The sequence below is a fragment of the Cavia porcellus genome, unplaced genomic scaffold (assembly GCF_034190915.1).
Source record: "Cavia porcellus strain 051 isolate PalLab524CR breed Dunkin Hartley unplaced genomic scaffold, mCavPor4.1 scaffold_11, whole genome shotgun sequence".
NCBI lineage: Eukaryota > Metazoa > Chordata > Mammalia > Rodentia > Caviidae > Cavia > Cavia porcellus.
This window is the reverse complement of record NW_026947494.1, coordinates 49,201,348-49,213,535: the sequence shown is the minus strand read 5'-3', so window position 1 is coordinate 49,213,535 and position 12,188 is coordinate 49,201,348.

Here is a 12,188-nt window from a genome sequence, read left to right as displayed (position 1 = left end):
GCTGCAGGGGGTGCAAGATCCCTTCAGGGCAGACAAAGAAACCTGGAGCTTTTATTCAGTTTGAGAGGTGGGGAGTTCGAAGGGGTGGGCAGAGTGACATTTTGACAGTTGTTTGAGGGATTGTTGATATGTGCACAACTAATGGGAAGTATAAGTTTTGGGTTTGGAAGAAGAACGTGGAAGTCAGTTTCGAAGTGAGGTATGGTCCAGTGCCATGTTGGGCAGGCACCATGCTGAGCCTGGCAGTGCTCCACAGGAGCAGAATCCATTATTCCCATCTTTTGGGTGTTAGAGGCAGCCACTCTTAAACTGCTTCCTGCTGACTGGAGTGACATGATAGGAATTGAAGTAGTCATTGTGATGACAGGTTGGACCCGGGTAGAATCTGGTACCAGGGGTCCCCTCAGGACAAGGAATTATCTTCTTATAAAGACCCACAACCTGGATTGAAGAAATTTTTAGAAAAGTTTAAACAGACAAGGAGATATAATCAAAAAATAACAAGTAGTATGAGAGGTCCTGCCAGGGGAAGAAGCTCAGAGGAAAGTGTTCCCTTTTCTATAATAGCAGCAGTTAGACTTTTTTGCAGATATTATCGTAATGTATTTTTAATTGCCCATAACAGTTGTTAATTACTGGGATAGTTGGAAACTGCCTGAAGAGTTTAAACTTGGAGCCATTACTATATTTAACTTATGAAACATTTTTATATCCTTTGATTATATTTTTTGCTGGATGTTTAAGACCAAGTTAAATTGAGACCTGTGTTAATTAAAACTAACCTCTTGCTATCTATCAAGGTCAGGTAAGTCTCCTCAGGATTTGTCTTGGAACCATGTGTGGAGCCTCTCAGTTCTTGACAGTGTCAGCCATCAGGATGGTCAAGCAATGAGCCATTGCTTGACCAAGTTGGTTTCTGTGAAAGCTTGGGGGAGTTTTCTCCTGGTTGACTCTGCTTAGGCACACTATATACTGTGTCATACTTTTTTGTAGTTCCATAATCTCCTTGATCGCAAGACCCACGGAAATAAGGAATGTCACTGCAGAGGTACTCTTATATCCTGGGTCTTCAGTGACCTCAGATGGCTGGAGCCAAAATATTGGTTGTCTTCCCAGTCCATTCATCTTTTTTAATTTTTGGTCTCTAAATATCTATTGTTGAACATCCAGAAGTAAGGATTGGTAATATTACAGTGTAAAAAGGCAGCATGTTTAACATTATTACCTTATCTGAATATCAAGCACCTTAGAACATAAAATAACATCCAATATTTCTACCAATCATCGATGTCCTAATACTTCAAGCCCATGGAAACTGTTAACAGTTACATAGTTTTCACAGAAAATTTGAGATAAAACCTATACATACTATTGTAGCATGACAATTACGACACTCTGTGTCAATCTGAATTTGCATTTTGACCTAAGATACCCCTTTTAGTCGATCATCCCAGTACATAAGCTTTCACCTGACTGGTTTATCTTTAGCGGGATGAGCATGTAGTAAGTTTGTGTTACAGGCAGAGGTCTTAATCTGAAACAATTTTGTTAAACAATCTCTGTTTTACATTTTTGGAAGGAAGACCTGTACATGTGGAAGCATGAATACATTAATACACTGTAAGGTTATTAACAATCTATTGTTTCATGTGAAACCTTTGTATCAGAGCATATTTAAATAAAAAAATTATTGTATGATTTGTTTGACAATGACCAATGTGAACATAATACAATAATGTGTTTTTGAATTTTAGTTGGGATGTGTCCCATAAGGCTATGGAGGTCATTGGAGCCTCTGATCAATGAACAAGAACTGGGTAAATGTTACCAAGTAGCCACTTTCTGAATCAACAACTCCACTGAAGTCCTATCCAATAATGCCCCCCACCCTACAGGATTTTAATTATCTTAACAATTTCTTAGCGACTTATGCAAAATCCAGACACCACATTTAGCATACTGTTTTTAAACAGTGAGAGACTGTTACATCACGAAACATAAATGAAAGTATTATCAAATTTACATAACCAATTATAGCATCATTTTGATGACCTGGCAACTCAGGTGGAAGCAGGGTTTTAGACATATAACCCATATTAAATTTTTAACCAGTGATCCAAATACGGGAAAGGAAAACATTGTTGAGCTCAAGTAAAAAAAACAATTGTTCATGGATATGACAAACAAATAGATATAGACAATCTGTACACGACATAAAGACATACACAATCTTTTTGCTCTGTATTTGTTTTTTAGTACCAGGACTGGAACTCATAACCTCATGACCTTGTGCTTGCCAGGCAGGCATTTATGCTGCTGAGATAAATACACAGTCCAGAACATACACAGTTTAACAGAGAAACACAATCAGCGTGCACTCAAATATATTTGGCCATCTGAAGCTATAGTATATGGAGTTTTATCCAAATATTTTTAGGAAAAAGACAGACACTATGGTAACTACTATTCTTTAAAAAAATTATTTAGCTATTTCTTATGTTTATTTTAATTAAGGGAAAATTTAAAAAATTAGGATATATAATAGTAACTCTTTTCGATCTCCTATTAACTTGTTTTGAAGTCCTGTAATACTCCCACGATCTTGTTTTGACTGATTAGACTCTGTTCCATTCTGTGCGATAGTAGCAAGTCTGAGGGTATAGGCAACTAATTTGAAGGCAATAAGATTCACAAAGATGCCCATTCTGGTTTGACTATTGTCTCCTTTGGAAGTCCTGTAATGTTCACAATGCCTAAGTTTTATTGGTCTTGTTCTCTACTGTTTTGTCCAACTTTATAATATCTAATGAGATAGACAATTCCTTTTAAGGAAACAAGAGACAACGTTGATAACCATTGTTAATAACCTTGTACTCTGTTCTACATCATGTGCTATGTCTAGCCTTGGATTTGACTTACAGCTTTGTTTTGCCATATTTGACTTTATTCTCCCCCCCCCCAAAAAAAAGTAATAAGAACTAAGGAGTAATAAAATCCAAAATGTGTAAATTTTGTTGTAAAAAAGAGAGGGGGGAAAAAAAGAGCTCTAACGGATATAACAGCAAGTGTGTTTAGGGGTGTTAAATAGCTGACTATATTAATGTTTTTGGATCATCGAACACAGCTGTTTGTAGTCTCTCTGTTTGAATGTCTACTTTGTATTCTTTGATACTGTGATTTGAGCAACTATTTCCAAGATGATAATATGTAATCTATTAACAGGTGATTTCTTACTGTTATGTTTTTTTTTTGTAGTTCTGTATTATGTGTAACCTTACACTGCTTTGTTTTGTTTTGTGTTTTTCTCTTTTTCCTCTTAAATAAAAAAATATATATATTTGGCCAATTTGATTTCTCATAACTTTTACAAGTTGTACAATGGTAAATGTAGACTAGTGAGAACATTTTTGCAAACCATTTAACAGAGATCTCTTGAAATACCAAAAGGAGCACAACTTTTATACCTGTGAAAGAAAAGATAGTAGCAAAGCAAAGACAGCTATTAGGAAGTCATAGGAGTTTACCCTGAATTCAAGCTCTTTGACAGAATGACACGGGTTGGTAGCTAAGGACCTCAGTGCTGTGAGATACGGGAAAAGGCAGAGAGAGAAAAAAGGACTTAAATGTGGACCAAGTCCTCAGTGCCTGTCACCTCACAGACAGGAGGGAGAGTTTGGCTGAGTGACACTTTGAAGCAGGCTGGGGTGGAGATAGCAGCAGCCATGCAGAGCTGGCAGGTGGTGGCAAGCAGGAGGGGACACAGAGGCTGGGAGGGGTCAGAAGGCAGTGGAGGCTGGAGGAGTGAGTTGGGGTGTGATGGGCAGGTGGGGAAATGGCCAGAGCAGGAGGAGACACAAGGCGATGGCGAGGGGCGGAGAAGATGGCAACAGAGAAAAGCAGGAAGTTTCTTGGGGATATGGCAGAGGTCGATGGTGTGGAGCAGGCCAAAGAGCTGGGGCCACCCCATATGCTGAAGGAGGGAGGGACACGCCCTGAGAGCAAAACAGGCCCCTACTTGGGGTTGCCACTGTGATTGCAGAAGTCATCCAGTTTGCAGAGGGTGGCTAGTGTATGTCAACCCCTCTGGACAGTGGTGGCCATTATGGATACAGTGGCCAGCTGTCTGGCAGGAAATGTGTGTTTTGGGGAGTGGGAAGAAGTATTTCCCATTGTGACCAAATGAGAAGTGAGCTGGATGGAGGCTCCAAAAACTGAGCCACAATCCCTTAGACTCATCACCATTCTCAGTCTTGTGGGAGAGAGAAATACTCAGTAGACCCCAATACCTGCACCCGCCAGTTGTCACTTAGGGAAAAAGGGGTGCAGGTCCAGAAGGATGTGGGTGTAATCTTGACATGAGCCCATGAGTTACAATACAGGCACCCCAAAGCATAAGGTGCCTCCCCTGTGAGAACGAGGTGGTTTGGTGTTGGATGCAGGCTAGCAATGGCAGCCGCAGAGATGAGAGAAAGAGGAAAACCAGGGAAGAGAAAAAGCAGAGAGGGGGCTCATTGATGGGGAGCTCCAACGGGGACTTGTGCCCAGGAGCCACCCTGCCTGTCAGTCTCAGTTATGGCACCAAAAATGATAGATTTTTCCTCTCACGGCACAAAACAAGAGCAAAAAAAGGAAAACAGGAAAAGGCCTTTATTGCAGGTATGGGAGGGCTGCAGGAGAGTGCAACGTCCCCTCTGCTCAAACAGAGAAGCCCTGGGCTTTTCTTTAGTTTGACAGGTGTAGTTGAAGGGGTGGGCAGGGAGACATTGAGACAGCTGACTGGGGGATGTTGGCTTGTGCAAGAAAAGCAGGGAGTTCAATTTTCAGGTTTGCAAGAAGAATGTGGGAGTCAGTGTTGAAGGGAGGCGCTGTCCAGGGCCATATTGGCCAGGCTGCTTGCTGAGCCTGGCAGAGCTTCACACAGACAGAACCAGCACATAGCACATCTCAGTCGTTTTTATGTTCTCCCCTTCCATCTCAGTCCCCTTGAGCTCAGGGAGCTCCGAGCTGCATACATTCCCATAGCTTTGGATTGATCTTTAAACTCACTCATTGTTGCCAGCTGTGGTGGTGCACACCTGTAATCCCAGACTTGGGAGGCCAAGGCAGGAGGATCTCCATGAGTTCAAGGCCAGCCAGGGCTAGATAAGCAAGTTCAAAAACAGCCTGTATTGCATAGCAAGACATTGTCTCAAACAGACCAAAAAAAAAAAAAAAAAAAAAAAAAAAAGCTGAAAGAAAAAAGAAAATTAAGTTCCTACAGGGTTGCATTACATTGTGGTTGGATTTGGGGGTTGTTTTTTTCAAAGATGCTATACCATAGGTGGAGTCCAGCGATAATGTGTGTGTCTCTGCCTTGAGAACAAGATTCAGCTCTCTGCAGAGCCCCAGAGAATGGGTGTTAAATCACTGCTGCACTGTTTTTGGATTGTGGGCTTTGCTATTGTTTTTTTCTAAATTTTATTTAAGGAGAAAAAGAAAAAAAAAGGATACAAGTAATACAGAATTTCAAAAAAATAAACAGTAGGAAATCACTAGTTAATAGATTACATATTGCCATCTTAGAAATAGTTGTTCAAGTTACAAAATTAAAGCATCTAAAGTAGACACTCAAACAGTGAGACTGCAAAAAGTTCTGTTCAATGATCCAACAAAAACTCAGTAGGATGGTTATCTATTTTATATGCTTAAGTATACATACAGTTATATCCTTTAGAGCACTTTCTTTTCCTCTCTTATTTACAATGACAATTACACATTTTGGGCTTTGCTGTTGTTTTAATTGTTGCTGTGGTTTTTTTTTTTTGTGTGTGTGTGTTTTTCTTTTTTTATCAGTACCGGGGATCAAACTCGTGACTGCCTGCTTGCAAGGCAGGCGCTTATGCCACTGAGCTAAACCCCCAGCCCCTAATTGTTGCTGTTTTAATGCAAGGTCTCACTATGCGGTGCAGGCTGCCCTTGAACTCACTATGTAGCCCACACTGGTCTTGTATGTGCAGTGATCCTCCTACCTCAGCCTGCTGAGTGCTGGGATCGTAGGTGTCCGTCAACACACCCATACAGTGGTTCTTACAAGTCCAGGGAAAGCATCCCACACTGAGACAAACTGAAATACCTGAATTACTGTAGCAGATAGTGGAGGAAGCACTCAAGGGAAAGGGCATTTTGGAGTGGAGATTTCTTGAGGCCAGAAAACCCAATGACAAACTGGGAAAAAATGAAGAGCCATTTCACCAAGAAATAAGCACTGAAGTAATGCAACACTCCATAAGACAAGCCCATGGGAAGCCCCTGGGGCCAGAACCCATGGAGAGAGTGGCAGGCCACCACAAGGGACAGGGAAAGGGCAGTGCCCTGGGCTCCCAGGCCTAGGAGGTGGCCAAGCAGGGGCCACAGCTTTGTGTACCACTTCCAATGGGCCTGATAGCTTACAAAGTCTGCAACACACTGCTCACCCCTGAATCGGCCTTACTCCTGCCCTCAGGACCACAATAAAGTGAAGTCACCCCAACAAGGACAGGTGAGGGGAACACGTGCCTGCACCAGCTGGGGCTTAAAGGGGCCGCCAGCCCGTCTGTTGCCAACTCACTGCAATGCATGTCCACCATGGTGTTGAGTCAGACTGAGGAGACCAAGATGTCACTGAAACCGATGGTTTGTTGAGCTGCGCTGATGTTGGCCAAAAGGTGACGGGCCCATCCTGGGACACATTCCATTAGCACCAGCGCCATGGCCAGAGAGCTGATCAAAGAAGCCAGGCTGTTCCTAGGGACATTTTGAGGAGGAGAAACATGAGCCACTCACACTGAAGCTATTAGCTATTATAAAACGTGCCGCTGTACACATGTATATGCACATATCATTAAGTAATTCATCATTTATTTATTCTGGCAGTGGGGATCTAATTGACAGCCTTGTGCTTAGAAGACAAGTGCTTGAACCAAGAGCTAAATCCTCAGGCCGGCACAGATCACTGTGCTATGATACGTTTTTTGAGGGAGGACACCTAGAAGAATAGTTGAATCTTATGGAATTTCTATTTTCAGGGGTTTTTGTTTTGTGTTTTGTCTTTTAGTTTGAGACAGGGTCTTGCTGTGCAGTTCAGGCTGGCCTTGAGATTACTTTGTAGCCCAGGTGGGTCTCAAACTTGCAGTGATCCTCCTGCTTCAGCCTCCCGAGTGCTGGGATGACCCAAGAGCTGTTGACCCGCACTTTGAATCCTCACGAGTTGATGTTGTTAGAACTCCTATTTCACAGATTCCTAAACTCCCAGCGGTTACCTCACTCGCTCTCCCCTAGCTAACAAGTGGCAAGGGGTGCAGACCTGCTTAGCCTTTTAGTTCCAAGTGGAGTCCTACTGAGACACTTTCCTGTCAGCTTCAGCACTGCTTCCCTTAAGAATTCTCCCTTCCTGCTCCTGGTTCCAGCAGATGCTCCGCTGTGCTTCCCCTACCCTCCCACTCTGCCACCTCCTTTTGCACACAGGCCAGTGTCCCCTTGAGGTCCCTCAGCGAGCTGACTTGTGTGCCTTGAATGGGACAGTCCCAGGGAAGTTACCTGGGTCTCACATTGTGGGCTTGCTGACCACCTTGGAAGCTGAAGATGGTCCAGACAGGACCAAGACTAACATATCCCAAACCAAGATAATCTCCTGATTGGGGCTGGCAGTTGAGATCAGGAAAGTCTGAGGCTCCAGCCTCAGAACACTTGGGGTGGGCCCTGCCATCTGATCACATTGGGCACATCTCTGCACCTCAGTCGGTTTTGCTGTAATGAGAACGAGATATTTTCAGTTAACATGCCCACAGCACAGGTCCTCTGTATTTTCTCCTTCCCCTTCACTTCCCGACTTTCTTTGCTCCACTCCTTGGCACTTTGATGACATGGGCTAGGCTTGACTCTACGTTCTTTCTCATCCCTCCAATCCATCTCCTCTCAGAGGTACCTCCTTTTCCTTCAGTGATATCAGAGCAGTATGTTCTGTTTAATTAAACTAGTATCTTTTCTATTTGTTTGCACCCCTGAAATTCCAGCACTCTGGGAGACTGAGGCAGGGAGATAGCACAACTGAGCCGAGCCTGAGCATCATAGTGACTAAATGAGGCCCAATCTCACAGTGAGAAACTTTAAAAGAGGCCTGGAGATGCAGCTCAGTACAAAGGTGCTCGGTTCAAACACCAATTCAGTGCCCCAAAGGCTGGGGTTGTTGGGGTGATCTTTAAGGTTAGCTTTCTTTATTCAGTGGAACCTCCCAGAACATTGGCTGTACTGAAATCCTGGTCACACTCAAGAAATCAAGGGTATGGAGGAAGTGTGTAGGACAGGGAAAGAGAACCTTTCAGAGCTCTCAGTGCCACAAACAGCCTCCTGCCACATGTGTTCATCACCGATGTAAGTCATTCTCTCAAATGTGTTTGACCACAGAAACCTTTGCTGGAAAAATGCATCCTATGGCTTGTGGAAGGCAGAACTCCCTCTGGAGGGAGTAGTTTAGGCCAAGAGCAGGATTTTAGAGAAGACCCCTGTGTCCTTCACCTGGGTGGATTGGTGGCCCTAGTGACTTTGGTCTTCCAGCCAGTGCTGCAGAAGCCGAGCTTGGGTGGGGTGCCTCCCGTGCCTGTGGACAGCTGCTCCGGGAGCATAACTGGGGGGTGGAAAGCTGCCAGGGGACTCAGCAGGAAAACACATTGGCTCTCAAGCTCAGACTAAAAGAATTATTTTTCTTCTCACCAAAATGGTTGTTTTCTAAGTTATAGAAGTAAGGCTATCTTATCATAGCAGTTCACAGTACAAAAGATGCAGATATATTAAATCTAAAAAATATTGTCATGGTCTCATGCATGCATGGTCAGTCACACTTGATGTGGAATGTTCTTTAGAGTTCATATCCTCATCTACAGCACTGTGTCTTTCATTTTATACTGTTTTATATGTAGCTGTCAATAGAGTACTGTATAGATCTAATATATAGTCATAGCTTTTCTGTGTACCTATAAGTTATACTATGCTAAGCTTACCTATTATCTACCTATAATAGATAAGATGTATAGGTTATCTGTATTTTTAGACACAAATCTACATAGTTGTAAGCATAGGTTTATAGATTTTATAGATTTGTATCTGTGTAGGTGTATATTACATCAACAGAGATGTGTTATCTATAGTTGGATATCTATCTTATTTCTGATCTCTTATGAAATAATTACATAGAATATATGTTGATAAATCTATGTAAGGTATTACTGCAGAATATAATTCTATGCCTCAATAATATGTATATGCTCCTTACTATATCCCTTATTTTTAAATGTGTTTGTATTATGCATACTTGCATTTTAAGCAACCATCTTTTATGTCTATTGAATAGACACACTCTGATTTCTAAACAAGATATTGAATGTTAGAAACTTGCACCACATATAAATAGTCCATAATTTACCCACATCTTTCCTGAACAATACACATCTACGTTGCTCCTTACTCTTTTTAAACAGTTACTGCAAATGGTATTGCAGGTGATGTAACGATGACCACAGACCTTTCTGCACTGGTATTGTTATTTCACTTTTGTATATGGTGTATCCTTTAGACTGTGGTTCATTTTTAGGCTGCAGTGTCCAGTTACTCCAGTCCCCCATGTTGAAGCCAGTAGCATTCTTCCACTGGGTTGCCTTTGCACTGTTGTTAAAAATCAGTCTCTGTCTCTGTCTCTGTCTCTGTCTCTGTCTCTCTCTCTCTCTCTCTCTCTCTCTCTCTCTCTCTCTCTGTGTGTGTGTGTGTGTGTGTGTGTGTGTGTGTATGTGTGTGTGCTCTTCTGGATCCTCTATTATGTTGTATGATTTCTGTGTCACTAGTACAGTCAGCACGCTATCTGCACTATGGTGGCACACACAAGATTTTAAATGTTTTAGAATTTTAAAAAGCAGAAAGACATGGCTGGGGGTGTATAGCTAATTGAGAGAACACTTGCCTAGCATGTACCAGACCCTGTGTGAATCCCCAGCACTGCAAAAATTAAAAAATGAAGATGTAATGAATATCTTTAAACATTGTATTTTAAAATAATTGTAAGCTCATAAGAAGTTACAAAAATTATACCGAAATCCTATTACCTACTCAGCCAGGAGTAACATCTTATGTAAAGACAGTGATAGGTTCTGCTCATATGAGAGTCTGCCAGGCTCAGTATGCCGCCAGCCCAACCCGGCACTGACACCTAAAACAACAGCAAGTCTCTCTTACACTAACTCCCGTGTTCATCTTTTGGTCCAAAGACAATAAACTTTCTGTGTCCCTTTTGTGCATGTGCTAAAGGTCCTCCAAGCCACTCACGGCACTGTCCACTCAGATAGTCTCCACCCCTGTACCAAAGGTCCTCAAGTCCTCTCCCAACATAGTGACATGTCCACTCATGTAGTGTCCATCCCTATCTCAAACTCTCCCTGAATTTTTGAGGGTCCTTTAAATCTCCACCAGTCCTTTTGCACTGACGATAGTTTCTTTATCTCTATTTATGTTTCTCAGCTGTGCAAAAGGGTAACATTTGGTTGTGATGATCAGATGATTTGAGGCCTGCAGCTCCGGGGGGCTCCCCCAGTTTGCTCTCCCCAGCCAATGAGCCAACTTTTTTATTCCTCTCATCTCTGCCTTTGCCATTGTCTGCCTCCATCCAACACTGATCCAACCTGCTCCCCACAGGTGAGTCTCTCCTTTTACTCTCTCTCTCTCTCTCTCAAAAATTGTGGGTCCCATGTCAGGACACCCCTCCACCCTCTGGATGACAACCAAAGGGGTGTATGGGGCACCTCTTTCTCTCTGTCACACCCCCAAGTAGGGTGACAACACTCCTTAGGGGTTGTGAGTGGCTTTGGCCTTCAGATCATCTCTAATTTGATCACTATGGGAAATACTCCTTCCCACCCACAAAAACACACTCTACTCAGGTGTCTCTTAAAGAACTTAAACACTCTTGGTCTCAGAGAGAACTCTAATCCAAAATGACTAGTCTCTTATTGCCCGACAGCTTGGATCCAATATAAACTGAACAATAACAGCTTTGGGCCAGAACACTGCACTTCCAATTTTAGCATTCTCTGCAACTTAGACAGCATTTGCTTTCACAACAGCAAGTGGTTGGAGACACCTTACCTGCCAGCCTGTGTTGCTTTTAGGTACATTCTTCTCATTCAGACATGAGAGTTGGCCCCAGCACTTCTGACTCACCCTACACCACTAAACCCTCCTGATAACCCTAACAATCCCATTGATGATGCCATTTCTGCTTTCCCTCCTGCCTTTCACTGCACCCACAGGTTCTGCCCTCTGAACCTCTCCATCAGCCTCACCTCCCCGTCTCCTTCTCACTCTGTGAGCCTCGCCACTTCATCCTCCTCCTCCTGTCCTCCATCACCATTTTCTCCCCTAGACACACATACTCTATCTCTTCAGTCCACTGCCTCCACCACTTTCTCCTCCCCTACTCCTCCATTGCCATTTTTCCTCCGGAAAAGCACACCAAATCTCACTCCCACACCTCCAGCCATCTTCTCTCCAACCACCACTGTCTTCTGGCCGACTGCCACCCCTCAAACCCCTAAAGGGCTAGTCCTTGTTCATGTCCCTTTTACTCTGTCCAAGCTGTGCCAGATCTCGCATAGGTGAAGCTCCTTCTCCACACATCCCCACAACTACATAAAAGAGCCCCAATTTGGGATTAATTCCTGTGATTTACATTATAAAGTTATCTACATTTTTCTTACAGCTACCCTTTCTCCTTAAAAAACACCTCAACTATGGAAAGGGGCCCAAAATGAGGCTGACTATAGACACCAACTAATCTTAACCATCCTGCTGGGGACACTGCAGTACCAAATGTAGACCCCAATTGGGATTACCAAGGAGAACATGGCTCACAACATATGACCATCTGCATTATTGTAGGCCTAAACCAAATTTCTCACAAAGTAACTAACTTATATAATTTTATAATTCAAAACCACACTCAACACACTGAGGAAAACCATGTGAAATTTGTCTCTTATCTTACAGTTACTCTAACCAAATGCACTAATTTTAACCCCTAATCTGCTGAGGGAATAACCCTCAACCCGCATTTTATTACCAACCTACACATCACATTCAAACTATAAGGAAACAAATTTCGGCCCCCTAGTGCCAGCAAAGAGATCTTC